This window comes from Cebidichthys violaceus, unplaced genomic scaffold (assembly GCF_023349555.1).
Source record: "Cebidichthys violaceus isolate CVI_PGR_0920_01 unplaced genomic scaffold, fCebVio1.0.p SCAF_4, whole genome shotgun sequence".
NCBI lineage: Eukaryota > Metazoa > Chordata > Actinopteri > Perciformes > Stichaeidae > Cebidichthys > Cebidichthys violaceus.
Window position 1 is genome coordinate 13,408,607 of NW_027176594.1, and position 14,198 is coordinate 13,422,804.

The following is a 14,198-nucleotide window of genomic DNA, read 5'->3' on the forward strand; positions in this document are numbered from 1 at the left end:
CAGGAGGGCTTTGGCAAGGCTCCAAAGGATGCAGTAATCCAGCTGGTGGTAGCTTTCACAACCCAGTGGTGTCCAATGACTGCACCCAGCTTCAAAGTAGTTTTTGTTTTTTACTTACAGCTGTAGCCCAAATGTGTGACTTTGCGGAACTTCTTCTGACTAGATTTTTAAGGTCTTAAGGGCTAATTTTTTGTTTTTATAATTTCAACTTCTACCTAGCACGATATGACCATAATATGCATCAGCCAGTGATTTTACAGCTACTGTGTAATGGTAAACAGAGCAGTAAAATGAAAGTTACCTGAGATTGTATGCTGGCAAGATGCTGTGTTACATTTGAACAAAGGAGTGAGGTGAACTCGAGTGTGACGTCGTTCCCAACTACAAATTCTGATTTTTGGAATGCAACAAGAATCAACTACTAGTAAAAAAATAGGCAAGGAAAACATGCAAGAAAATAAAGCAGGCATGGATTAAGAGCTGTCTGACGCTGTGACATTTCACAGGGTGATTTGACTCCTGGCTTTCAAAACCATGTTTTCAATTTAATTTCAATTTGTTTACATTGCGTCAAATCATAACAGAAGTATGTAAGTATTACAGAAGCCCAACTTTCCCCCCATGAACAATCGCTGGGGCAAAACAAAATCCTAGCAGTTTTATATTTTGTTAACTAAACACAAACCAGACGTTCAAGGAACTCTTAATATCCTCCTTTATCCAACTCCCGTCTATAATAGGATTGATTTATTCTTTAACGTAGTGCCAGGGTATGTTCCCTTTTTGTCCCCAGAGGAAACGTCAGAGAAACACGGACTGCGTTTTTCTAAAGGTCAATGTTGATGAGGCTCAGGTTGCCTAAATGATGCACATTTACAAACCTCCATGTAGTAAGTAACTGAAGATGTTAATGTGTTTTTACCAGGATTTAACCTCAGAGCACTGACGGGAGGACTTTATGATTCAATCTATTTCTCTCAAAGATTTAAAACAGATCTAAATAATAGAATGGTTGAATTCAGTTGAGTTTCTTTTGAATAAGATAAGAAAGACTTTTTTTTAATTTCAGAGTTTGATCAAAGATTACAACAGAAGAAAAACAAAAAAAACCCAATAAAATAAAGATGTTAACATGCATGAACAACAGAATAACAATTCTGAAGTTTAAAATAATACTGACACCAGTGTGAAATAGAATAGAATAGCAATGAGAGTAAGGTAAATAAATGCACTTAACAAAAGCCACAAAAAAAGAGCATTATTTGAGTTCCATGGTGTGCAGTGCATGTCCAGGAGGTGGCGATGTCCTCCGCAGAGATGTAAGTCTCCCTCCACGTATTCCGAGGAACTGCGTTTTTCTTCATCAGCACCCCGAAAGTCATAAGCGTTCTTATGAAATTGAGCAACTTAGGATTGAGCATCTGGAATCTGGAACTCTGCGCCAGTTAACTGTCCGGGTACATGGGGCCATCCTTTTCCAAAGGAAAGGAGATAATGCCGTCCAAGAATTTGTTGTCCATGTTTAACACAATTCTAGGGAATTTGCAGTGTCACGGCAGCAAAGTGAAAAGTGCAATAACAAGAAGCATCAGTTAAAAAAAAAAAAGAAAAAAAGAAAAGACAACCTCTGGTTTTCGGTATTATTTATTTCAGCAGTAAAAGACTCACGCAAAGCGATTATAGAATATTTTCCACCACAGAACATGCCATGACGTAAGCGTCATACTGTATATAAATCTAATGCCAATACTTTTAAGTGAGGGGAAAACCAGGAAAAAACTAAACAAAAAATAACAATAGTAAGTGAAGTTAAAAAATTAAAATGAACTCAAATAATAGTAAAGTTAAATAAATAACATTATAATGAATAAGGAACTCAAACAAAGTAAAAGGTTGATGAAAGATGATTACAAAACGGTATTAGAAAAAAAAGGACTTTAGAGTATGCCATCATAATAGTTTCCCTTACTCAGCTTAATAATAAAATACACTTCCCCAAGGGCCAAAGAAGAGAGAGGTATAAAATACAGGAGAAAAGCAAAGCAAGGTCAATAAATGGGCCATTCAAATTTAATTTAATTTAATTACATTTTTTTCCTCATTCTATTATTGTCTGTCTTTGGGTTCTAATTATATTTAGAATGCACGTGGTTAATCAGATCCCTCCATGTCTGTCTTTGTGATTTGTATGTTTGACCGCAATCAAAGTTTCTTGCCAAGAAGATAGTAATTGACGTCCAGTGGGAAATTTACTTTCAGTATCATTAGAATTTGCATTCCCAGAATGATGTTGATAAAAAATATGAAATTGCAGAATTGATAAAAAATATTTACGTCGCATTTAGACATTCTGCACATTTCAAACATGTTTTTATTTCTTAATTTAAGTTTTAGGATTTGGACTGGGGCTTTTGCTTCATTAATGTCTGGAAGGTAGCTGCCGACTCTTGTTTTACAACAACACTCGCTTAGCTTAACAAATGGTTAACCAGAGTCCTGGAGAGTTAAAGTAAAGGAGAAGTGATTACTTATGCATATGTACTAATTTTTCCCTGAACCGTGACAAAGTATGTTGACACAATGAATAACTGCCATTAAAAAGAAGAAAAAAAGCCAGATTCCCCTTTCCTGCGATATTAAGGTAATAAAATCCCCTTGTGTAGAAAGAGGTGCCTCAGACTGTGCAAATATGTTGCTTTCAAGTCTTTACCGTGAACATCAAAATTAAAATAATTTGTGTTGATATGAGGTTTCTTCTCATGCAAATCTTGTCATACATTCACAAAAATGCATTGAGGATTCACTTAATTCAGCCGCTTTCCTCTCAAGCACCTTTTTTGACCCTCGGAGCATTAAGGTCCAGACAAATCTCTCGCCCAGCCTTTTAGGAGTGGCACTGCAGGATCAGAGACAAGTCAGACACAGCAATAGTTCTCCTAAGACTTCAACATTTTACGCCAGGCTAAATTTGACACAGGTTATCACCTAAGGCAGGTGTTTAGCAAGAACAAATTAACAGTTGAACTTTGGCCCCACGGTGTACATAATCTCAATATCTCTGCAGAGGGAGCTGACAAGGTTCCCCTCCACCTTTCCTACAGGATGATGGACACCGAATTAGAAGCATTACTACAACATTCCGAGAAAGCTCAGCTGTTCCCTCCACAGTTGTGATGTAAGTCTCTCTCCTTCACGTATTCCAAGGAACTGCATTTTTCTTCATCAACACCCGAGGGTCCAGGAGTGGATTAACTATTGTTTCCCACAGGACACAATTCTCATTATTGTCTTTAAAACAACGTTCTTATGAAATTGAGTCACTTAGAGGGGAGTTATCTGGAATCTGGAACTCTGCGCCAGTTAACTGTTCATTATCTTCTCCATCTCCATTCTATATTTTTGTAAACCTCAAAAAGTCTTGCAACATCACTGAGCAACTTCACTGCTATTCTCCCTTAAACAAATCATAAAAGTATTGCAGAATCATTTATTTATTTATCACCTCTTTGTTCCTCCTTTTCAGCAAATTTGACAAGAGCTGATTGAATTATCTAAATGCTAAGGAAAGGTGTGTCAATGCTGTATTTCTTATTTCCTTTGGCATAGGAGGACATTTTCCAAAGGAAAGGAAATAATGACATCCAACGTTAATGTTTAACACAATTCTAGGGAATTTGTTTGCCTGTCACTTACCTGCTGGATCTACTACCATTTGCTGTGTGTTTAGCTCTGTTAGCTCGGTTAGCCGTATTAGCCCTGTAAGCTCTGCTAGCCAAACTCACCGCAGGACTCTGCTGCCCACCAGCTGCTAACAGATGACAGTTGTTTTGGAAAAACTTCTAATTATAAATCGGGAGAAGAGTTTTGTTCACAAATCCAAAGATAATAATGAAGTCTTCAAATGATTCAAAGTTGTCCCCTTCTACTTTATTTTGCTTGCAAGGGAAAGATGCACCACAGCCACCTCAGTCAGTGTCTGTGATGAAAAGTTCAACATCGTACAAGATACCAAACCATTTTATGCACACATGAGTTCACGCTCTGGGATAAATCATAGACAGGGAGTGGATGTTTTCGTACCCTGGCTATCGTTCTTATCTAAACACATGCCAGGTGCGTTAACTGGGAATCAGTGATTGTTCTACGGTCCGTCTCAAACTTGCCATACAGACAAAGAAGACACTGTGTCTTCACTTTCTCTTTCTGAAGTGGGAGTGTGTGACCAGCCTTGAGAAACAAGACACTGTGTTCATTAAAACTGATTAACTACTTCTATAGGACTGCTGTGTTATGTCAGTATTTGTGTTCCTCACCTTACCTTTCAGTTGTACATCTTTTAAAACATTTCATGATATAAGAATATATTTTTTCCCATTACATTCCACTCTTTAGATTATTCATTAATCACATAATATTGCAAAAATATACAACAAGGACATTTCAATAACATCAGAAGTATTACTCCAGAATCTGGTTTAAAATACATCTTCATGTGAGATGTCACAAGAAAATCGTGTGAGAGTGAACAGCCAACCAGTTTGTATGGAATTCACCCGAGCAACTGGTTTGTGTGATCAGTTTTGCTTCTGTTGACACCGTAAGGTTTCCACAAAACTGTCAGAGACACTGTTTTACCACTCTTTAGGTTCTAAATGTGTGTATGCAACTATATGTGTATTTTTGGGTGTGGTGCTGAATGGGTAGCTCCCTCGAAGGTCACTTGCTTCACCCGTGTTGGTGACCGTTGTCACTCCTATCTGCCAGTAGGTAACACAGAACGCGTCTGTCTGTTACATGAGTCTCTGATGTTATGCAGGTATGTGTGAATCGGGTGTGGGAGCCAGTGCAAGCTCAGCAGGGGCCGGAACCCTTTTGCAGTGAGTTGCGTGCACCCAAGTGGCACGTTCAGCTACTTTGACTGCTGTGTGAGTGACGAGTAGGATCTGGAACGGTCCCTGCCAGCGCTTGGCTTTCCAGCTTTTCCTCCTGAAGTCCTTGACCACCACGAAATCACCAGGCTGCAGCTTGTGCAGCGGTCCTGTTGCTGGTTGTGGAAGGGCTGCAGACACCTGTTTTCTTATGTTAGATAAAGCAGAGGAGAGTTGTGCACAATATGTTAACATTTCATGTTCGCATAGTGTGGTGGATGGAAGAGGAGCTCTCGGTGCTTCGGTGCCTACATGTGGTGGAGCACCAAACAAAATCTCAAAAGGACTCAGATTGCTGCATGTTCGTTTTCTCATTCGCATATACATCAACACTAGAGGCAGGGCTTTTGTCCAAGGAAGACCTGCACTTAACATTCCCCCTTTTGACACATGGTCAAAACCATGTGTTAATTTTGCATAATGAGAAAAGAAATGTTTAGGCAAACAAGGTTTGCCATCAGGTCCAGACCACAGTCCATCAGTGAACTTGCAGCCAGCCGATGCCCAAAGGCGCCTCTCATCCGGTGTGGAGAGTGACTGCATGGCTGAAAGAGAAGAAGGGACTGTAACAAATGAGTGGGTTTTGTCATCATCAGAAATGTGAAGAGGAAGCTGTGCAGCAGCTTTCGCAGCAGCATCTGCACGAGGATTTCCTTTTGAAATGTCATCAGTGTTAGATGTGTGTGCAGCACATTTACATACTGCAATCTCAGTTGGTAGCAAAATAGATTCCAACAGTTCTGCAATGAGTGTGTGATGTAGAACTGGTTTGCCATCTGATTTCAAAAATTGTCTGTGTTTCCACAGAGCACCAAAGTCATGAACTACACCAAATGCATAGCGAGAGTCAGTGTGAATGGTGACTGTTTTACCCTTAGCGAGTTTACAAGCCTCAGTGAGTGCGATGAGCTCGGCTGCCTGGGCTGAGAGGTGACATGGAAGAGGTCCCGAACAGAGCACAGCTGAGTCAGAAACAACAGCAAAACCAACAAGATTAGTACCAGTCTGTGGATTGCGAGAGGCAGATCCATCAACATACATTACCAGGTCACAGTTGGTCAGGGGAGTGTCCAGAAGGTCAGGTCGAGGAGTGCACTGAGCTTGGAGCTCAGCCAAACAGTTATGCTCCTCACCATCACCAGGAATAGGAAGTAATGATGCCGGGTTAAGATTAGTACAGCGTTTAACAGTTACGTTTGGCATGTCCAAGAGACATGTGTGATAACGCAAATATCGCGCTGCAGAAAGATGTGATGACTTCTGTTCGAGAAGGATCAAAGACACAGAATGAAGGACTAAAAGGGTCAACGGCGCATAACCCACAATATCACAAGAGGCGGCTAGTGCTTTTTCAGCCGCGGCCACTGCACGGAGACACTGTGGCAGGCCTGCAGCGACAGGATCGAGTTTTGCGGAGAAATATGCTACCGGACGCAATTTATCACCATGAGATTGTAATAACACAGATGTCATACAACCTGAGCGTTCATCGACTGTTTGAGTGAACGGTTTGTGTGGGTCTAGTAACCCCAGTGTAGGCGGAGTTTGTAACGCGCATTTCATTTTGGTGAAGGCCTGAGAGGCTGGTTCTGTCCAAATGATTTTGTCATACGCAGTTAGGTTTTTGCCATGAATTAACTCAGACAGAGGTTGCTCCATTTGAGAGTAGTTAGGAATGAACGAACGACAATACGAACACATCCCTAAGAAAGACATCATTTGTTTCTTAGTTGTTGGTTTTGGAAGCGTCACTATTGATGCAATGCGCTTAGGAGATAGGGTTTTCCCCTCACTGGAAATGTCATGACCAAGAAAATGTACATTTTGAGATACAAACTGCAGTTTGGACAGGTTGGCTTTATGGCCTTCTGCTGCCAGATGTTTTAATAGTTTTAATGTATCTTTTTGACATTGTTGTTGTGTTGGTGCTGCAATGAGACAGTCGTCTACATACTGCAGAAGAGCGGACCCTGGAGACAGGGTGAGGCCCTCTAAGCTTTCCCTGAGTGCTTCATTGTAGATGGTTGGAGATTCAGTGTAGCCTTGGCAAAGACGAGTGAAAGTGTAAGGCTTACCATTGAAGTTGAAGGCGAACCAGAACTGACTGTCTTTGTCCACTGGGACACTGAAAAAAGCATTGGAGAGGTCAATAACAGAAAACCATTTTGCTTTAGGAGGAACCTGTGCTAGAATGGTGTAAGGATTAGGAACATTAGGAGCTCTCGCGTGGACTGCTGCATTTACTGCTTTCAAGTCCTGCACAAATCTCCACTCTGTTGGTTTGCCTGCATCATGAATCTTTTTAACAGGAAAAATAGGTGTTCTTACCGGTGAGTCAGGACATGGAACAATCACTCCTGCATTAAGCAGTGACTCAAAAACTGGTTTAATACCGTCAATAGCCTCTTGGCGCAGAGGATATTGGTGCTTGTGAGGGCGGAAATCAGAGCGTGGAGTGATGACGACAGGTTGACAGTTGTTGATGAGTCCCACGTCATATTTATGCAATGCCCAGAGTTTCTGTGGAACAGAGGTAAGGGCAGAAGAAATAGAGGAGACATCAGTTACAAATGTGTCAACATGTTCATCACTTGGCTGAGTTTCTTCCTCAAGGACATAAACAGAACGAAGTGCAGGTGCCAGCATAACACAGACACTTCTGTGAAACCCTGTAGATTGTGAACGTAGGACGTTGGGATCACAAGTTGGTTCCCAGTCTGTCAGTTGTTCACACTGTGCCACGAACGGACCCAAGTCTCTCCATTGATCGGTCCGTGCTTTGGACAGCGAGATGTGTGGGTAAGAATCTTTAACTCGAAACATTTTCTGCTGTATCGGAGAGAGAGAGACAGACACAGCAGATTTGTGAGTTGACCAAAACAAGGTAGAACAATGCAAATTGTCATTTAAATCTTCAAAGAATTCATCTGCATATTGGTCATCTGGACCCGGTGTGACGTAAGAAGTGCAGTGAAGATGATCAGGATTCATGCGAACTGCATGTGGAGACACACTAGTGTCTACAGCACGTGCCATTGTCAGTGCTTGGATAGTGGATATTTTCCACTGGTAGACATAAAGTGAGCTGACGGGAGTGTATTGCATCATTTGTTGTACTACTCTTCGTCTAACTACTTTTAAGCCATCAAGTGTGGACATCAAACAGATGCCAAAGGAGCACATCAAGTCTCTCCCCATTAGATTTATTGGGCAGAATTTTTTACCATTTATTACAACCTCTGTGGTAGGCATTACTTTAAATGAGTCATCAGAGAATTTAGCATAAGTGTGCGTGTTGAGTGTTTGTGGCATGTTCTGTTGTTCAAGGTGAGCAATGATGTCAGTAAGAGCAGTCTGTTGCTCTTGTGTGAGAGTGTATGTTTGTGCGGTTAGTGCAGAAAGCTTTTCTTCATTGCAGGCGGCGGTGTGTGTGTGTGTGTGTCTGTTACTTCTCTTTTCATGAGGTTTCACAGGACGGGTGGCTGTCTCCTGTTAGACTCGGATACAAAGAAGGAGAGAATGGGTTATGTGGACTGAGTGTGGTGTTCGGATCTTTTTCTTTCTCTGTCACATCTTTCTTTACACATGTCATCTGTTTCTGCAATTGTTTTCTTTCCCTACATTCACATTCCATTTCTCATTGAACCAAACATTTCTTGTTTTTCTCTATTTTTTCTAAATCTTTGACTTTTACCATTTTTTTTTTCTTCATCTCGCTCTCTTTTCCCTTTAATTTACCCCTTAGTTCAGCAATTTTTATTTTACTGAAAGACCCATTTTCTGGAAAACCAAAATCCTTAGTCCACATGGATAACAATTCCACGGAACTTTCTCCATATTTCTGTTTCATAACGTCCACTATGGGTCCCGAGGGACCTTCGTCTTTACATTTATCCTGTTTTCCACCCATCTTTCAGGCGTGGTAAGTACTTATTATTCAGTAAATACAGTTGTCACTGTAAGTCTCAGATTTCTTTACTAGGAAAAATCCAAGTGAAAACCAATCAGTACAAAGTACCAATTATTGAGGTCAAGGGCGTGAAAAAGAAATATATTTTCATTCCTGTCTTCCTCTAGGTCAAGGGCGTGAAAAATATAAAACTTTTTTAGTAAAAAATATCACATTTTCATTCCTATCTTCCTTTTTTTCTTTCGGTCAAGGGCGTGAAAAAGAAATATCTTTTCATTCCTGTCTTCCTTTAGGTCAAGGGCGTGAAAAATACAATCTCGAAAATAAATTTGTTTTATCCGAGTACAATCGTTATACTGTATTAATCATTCCTGTCTTCCTATGCAAAGATTCATAATGGCGTCATGAACAGAAACATGTTTTGTTAATTTGTAATAACCTTAGTCAAATAAAACCCATAAAAGTAGAACAAGACAAACTATCATCCAAGAAGACCAGAATATCAAACACCAAGGTTTAAATCTCTGTTGTATTATATTACGTAATTCTAGAGTGACATCTGATAGACGTACTCCTTCTAAAAATTAAATTTGGAAATTTACCCGATATGAAGAAATTATTTCTTTGTCTGGATCGTTGTAAAGTCAATCAGTCCTCCTTTTGGCCGCCGGTCCCCTCTCTCTTTGTCTGACGAGGTATAGGGCAGAATCTCTTTTGATGGATCCTGAAGTGGCCACTACCCGGACGTCCTCGGAGTCCTGATGGAGCTTCAAACGATCCCACTTCTGACACCAAGTTGTTTTGGAAAAACTTCTAATTATAAATCGGGAGAAGAGTTTTGTTCACAAATCCAAAGATAATAATGAAGTCTTCAAATGATTCAAAGTTGTCCCCTTCTACTTTATTTTGCTTGCAAGGGAAAGATGCACCACAGCCACCTCAGTCAGTGTCTGTGATGAAAAGTTCAACATCGTACAAGATACCAAACCATTTTATGCACACATGAGTTCACGCTCTGGGATAAATCATAGACAGGGAGTGGATGTTTTCGTACCCTGGCTATCGTTCTTATCTAAACACATGCCAGGTGCGTTAACTGGGAATCAGTGATTGTTCTACGGTCCGTCTCAAACTTGCCATACAGACAAAGAAGACACTGTGTCTTCACTTTCTCTTTCTGAAGTGGGAGTGTGTGACCAGCCTTGAGAAACAAGACACTGTGTTCATTAAAACTGATTAACTACTTCTATAGGACTGCTGTGTTATGTCAGTATTTGTGTTCCTCACCTTACCTTTCAGTTGTACATCTTTTAAAACATTTCATGATATAAGAATATATTTTTTCCCATTACACAGCTAACATATTACGCTGATGAGTCCAGTAGTATGCGAGATTAGCCGTGGACAGACAGTCATAGGGAAGTGCACGCAGGCACCTTGGCTGAATACATAATCTCCTGGCGAAGATAAAAAATCACTGAATTCATCCTGCCGGCTCCAACTCTGTCTGCATTTGGGTCCAATCTCTGTTGTCCTGCATTACCAACCATGACAAAATAATTTTCTGGGTATAACCACATGTAGATAATGGGTATAATCTTATCAAAGAACACAAATAAGATAGTTTGTGAATTATTACTTTCAGTGTGAATGAGGTTGAAAGGCTTTGCACAATCAACTGTCATGCCACCAAACTTGTCCTGGTATGATGTTTAATGTCAGAGATGCACATGAAGAATGTAAACTCCTGCAGGGTCACCCACCCACAGATAAATACCCCAACGCAAAGTTTTGTGTGAGGGGGATAAGAAGCAGTCAATCTTCAACCCTTCCATAGTGTTTGTAAATCACAAAAAGTCCTTGACACTTCCCAGAATCCCCAGAAGCTGGCTTTCGCTTCCTCACTATCGCTTCCTCATGTTCAACATTAACCTCAGTTCAACCACAGAAACAAATTATTTGCTATTGTACGCATGTTACAATTACCAAAGTAATGCTCGAGCACACCTAAGAGCTTAACTCTCAGACACCAACGGAAAAAAACAAGTTCATGATTCATTCCTGATTTTCCCAGCTCCTGTTTTCATCCTGGTTCACTCAGTCTTTTGTATTCAGTATCAGCCTCAGTGTGTAATGTCTTTTGTGCCTGTGTTTAGTTTGTAAACCATACTATGTTAAGGCAGTGATAGTGAATGTTATCAGGCAGAATGCCATTCTAGATGGAGCAACCTCTCTAAATGTGCAGTATTATACTCTATATCTGCTATGTTACAGAATGCTATGCAATGCCTTACCATTGCTGAAAAAGTTAATCTGTGCAAACGACTTGATTTAACAAGACTTAAGGCCCTCTTTTCATGCCAGCACAAAGCCAGTGGTAGAGCAGCAATTTTAGTTAACTTTTATTTGGTATTTTCCTGGCTCTAAACCCACCTGTGCAACGGTGGGTTTAGTGGTGCAGCTGATATTCATATTGCTGTTTTGTTTTTTCATCTTTTAAATGCTAACATTTAATAAAAAAATGCTAACACTGAAATAAAAAAAGACATTCTGTGCGTTCCAATACGCATACTACCCTACTTTTTGATATACCAGAAAAAAATATTTAGCATGTCCCAATACATAGTATGTCAAATGCAGTATGCCAAAAATATCACAATGTTCTATACTGTAGAACATCGTGATATTTTTATGCATACAGCATAATGCGACCAGATGCTGTAGCATCTGGTCGCATTATGCTGTATGCGAGCCAGCATGCTTTTCTGGCTATCCTGACCCACAATCCTTGTGAAAAGAAGTGAAAGGAAAATGTATCCAATTTGCAATGCAGTTTAAGTCCGAGAACCCTGAAGATCTGTACCAAATAGATGTAGTGATGTTACCCTTAACCCACTGATGGGGCTAGAGGAAGATCAGGGGATCCCCGTTAGGATTCATCCTCTGGAGATCCTGAATATCTCTTCATAATCCATTGTTTACCATCCATCCAATATTTACCAGCCGCTACAGTGACACTGGTATATAGCATGAACTACCACAGAAGCAGATTTATACGTATTTCAAGGGGTTTATTTCTGTAGACAGATTTTGTCCCTGCGATAGCTTCGCAACCATCCAACACTTTACGTCCCTGTCTTGATTCAGCTGGTGTGATATCCCATCGGAATATGGTCTCTAGATGTGCCAGTCTGGACCAAAGCGGTGTACCAACCTACCAGCCGCCATCTTTTAACTGCTCCTTCCTTAGATTTATAGTAACATGCTATTCCACTAAATGATGTATCCTCGATTACGTTGCAGGGCTTGTTGTCTCGTATTGGCCACAGTCTGAAGTCTGAAGCATTTTAACCACATTAGTGGTTTTCTTGTCCCCAAATGAAAGTTTAGCAGAGGCCAAGGGGAAGTTTTGAAATATCCAAACATCACGTGCTTTGAAAGAAAATGTTATCATACTTCCTCTGTGATCCCTACAGACCCTGTATAGTGTGTGTGTGTGTGTGTGTGTGTGTGTGTGTGTGTGTGTGTGTGTGTGTGTGTGTGTGTGTGTGTGTGTGCGCGCGCGTATGTAAAATTGATCATTCTCTTCAAAATGATCGGTTACAACAATTAATGTGTTTGTTATTTGTCTTTTCCGCAACGTTCATTAAAAAAACAATGCCATAAATGCACCCTTCCCAAACACTTCTCTCTTCCTTTTATCAAAAAGTAAAAATTATCAGATTTTTGACACTCAGCCCACACTGACCACGGGGTAAATTTCAGAAATGGAAAATGGTCATTATGTGTCCTAACTTATGTTGGTCAGGTGCTGCCTGTCACCTGTCTCCCCACATGCACTGACGGTAAATCAGAAACTTTCCAGCTAAGTTCCTCACATGCTTATCAAATGTGATTCACATTTGCTTTTCATTTCTGTGGTCTGAGGAGAGATGACCATAAGAGGACATGTATAATTCTGCATGAGATCTGAGCTTTCCATCAGTGGTGGAAAGTTACTTAAGTCGTGTACTTAAGAACAAGTTAGAGGTACTTGTACTTTATCAAATAAAAGTATAATAAAACAAATTTTGATTTCCATTTTATGCAGCTTCCTACTTCTACTCCATTATATCTCAAATACTATACTTTTTACTCCTTACTTCACATTTGTCCGACAGCTTTAGTTACTTCACATTTGAATTTTTAAAAACCTTTCCTGTCCACCATCTCCCAATTTAGTGAATTTGAAAGTTTCTGATAAACTCTAGTATTTCTATGGGTTGAGGAAATTAAACAGACCTCTAAATAAACAGTTGTTTTCCTGAGCTCATGAAAAGTTGACGTGATTCTCACAGGACAGAGATGCTACAAACATGATCATCTTCTAGAATATGCTGCATTGCTGCAGATAGCCAACAGTATAGAAAGGAGTAAAAACTGGCTCAAGTAGTAAAATGCAACATCCACATTAATGCAGCAGTAATATTAATCCAAAAACTTCATATATAATAGTAACACAATGACAGGGAACATTTTGCTCCACAATAAATACTTTTGGTACAATCTGCTGACAAGACATGCATACTTTTACTGAAGTAAGGTTTTGAAAGGACTTGTACTTGCAGTGGAGTGTTTTCAGTGGGATGTTAGTGCTTGTACTTGATAATACTAAATGATCTGAATACTTTTATTTTACTTTCTATTCAATAAAGAAATGGTTCAAATAAAAATTGTTATACTCTGAACAGGCTCAATCAGCACGTATTGTTTGAGTGAGGCAACACGTTAGTGTGTCAAACCGCAAGATCAGCCCCCCTTTGTTCAGAAGCCAGTCACATCCTTCTGCTTTAGAAGAGTGACTGAAGTGACGTCGGGCACACGTGTCTGAGCCTGTTGAAATTACATCAGACCTCATTCTCATGAAAGTTTTTGGCACATTGCCATGGGGTTTCTTCAGGAATGTCACATATTTCTTTATATTTCTTATAGCTGTATTTTTCCACCTGGTGGATTTGTGCCTCTGTTTTGAAAAAGAGTTGAGAAGAAAACCTTTCTGTCTTTCTAAATCCCCCAAAAATAAAATGCTTTCTTAGTTCTGGGAAGCATTTTACATTGTTGAACTTTAACAGCTGCATCGCATTCAGCTCAGTGTTTGGAAATTCTTGTTGATGTGTTTAAGTGGCTGTCCAGCTGCTGACATTTACACAAGTAGTACGCACTTACGAAAAGGTCTTGAATGGACTCTTGCTACCACAAAGTTCCCTTTTTGGAGGTAAAATTTTAGATGACAAAACCTTCAGGGTTACATTCGTCAGCCGCTTCAGGCACTATGTATTTTATGACATGCTTATCTGTGAATCAGCTGTAGAATCTTGGAT

The 14,198-nt window shown here is 40.0% G+C and overlaps 1 long non-coding RNA gene across 1 annotated transcript; it reads right to left on the reverse strand.

Moving 5' to 3' along the window:
- Positions 1-3,905: 3,905 nt before the first annotated feature.
- On the reverse strand, positions 3,906-10,372 carry LOC137884797 (uncharacterized). The gene is made up of 2 exons (XR_011104771.1): positions 9,441-10,372; positions 3,906-5,076 (listed from the first exon to the last, which is right to left on the reverse strand). It is a non-coding gene; the product is annotated as an uncharacterized lncRNA (long non-coding RNA).
- Positions 10,373-14,198: the final 3,826 nt, after the last annotated feature.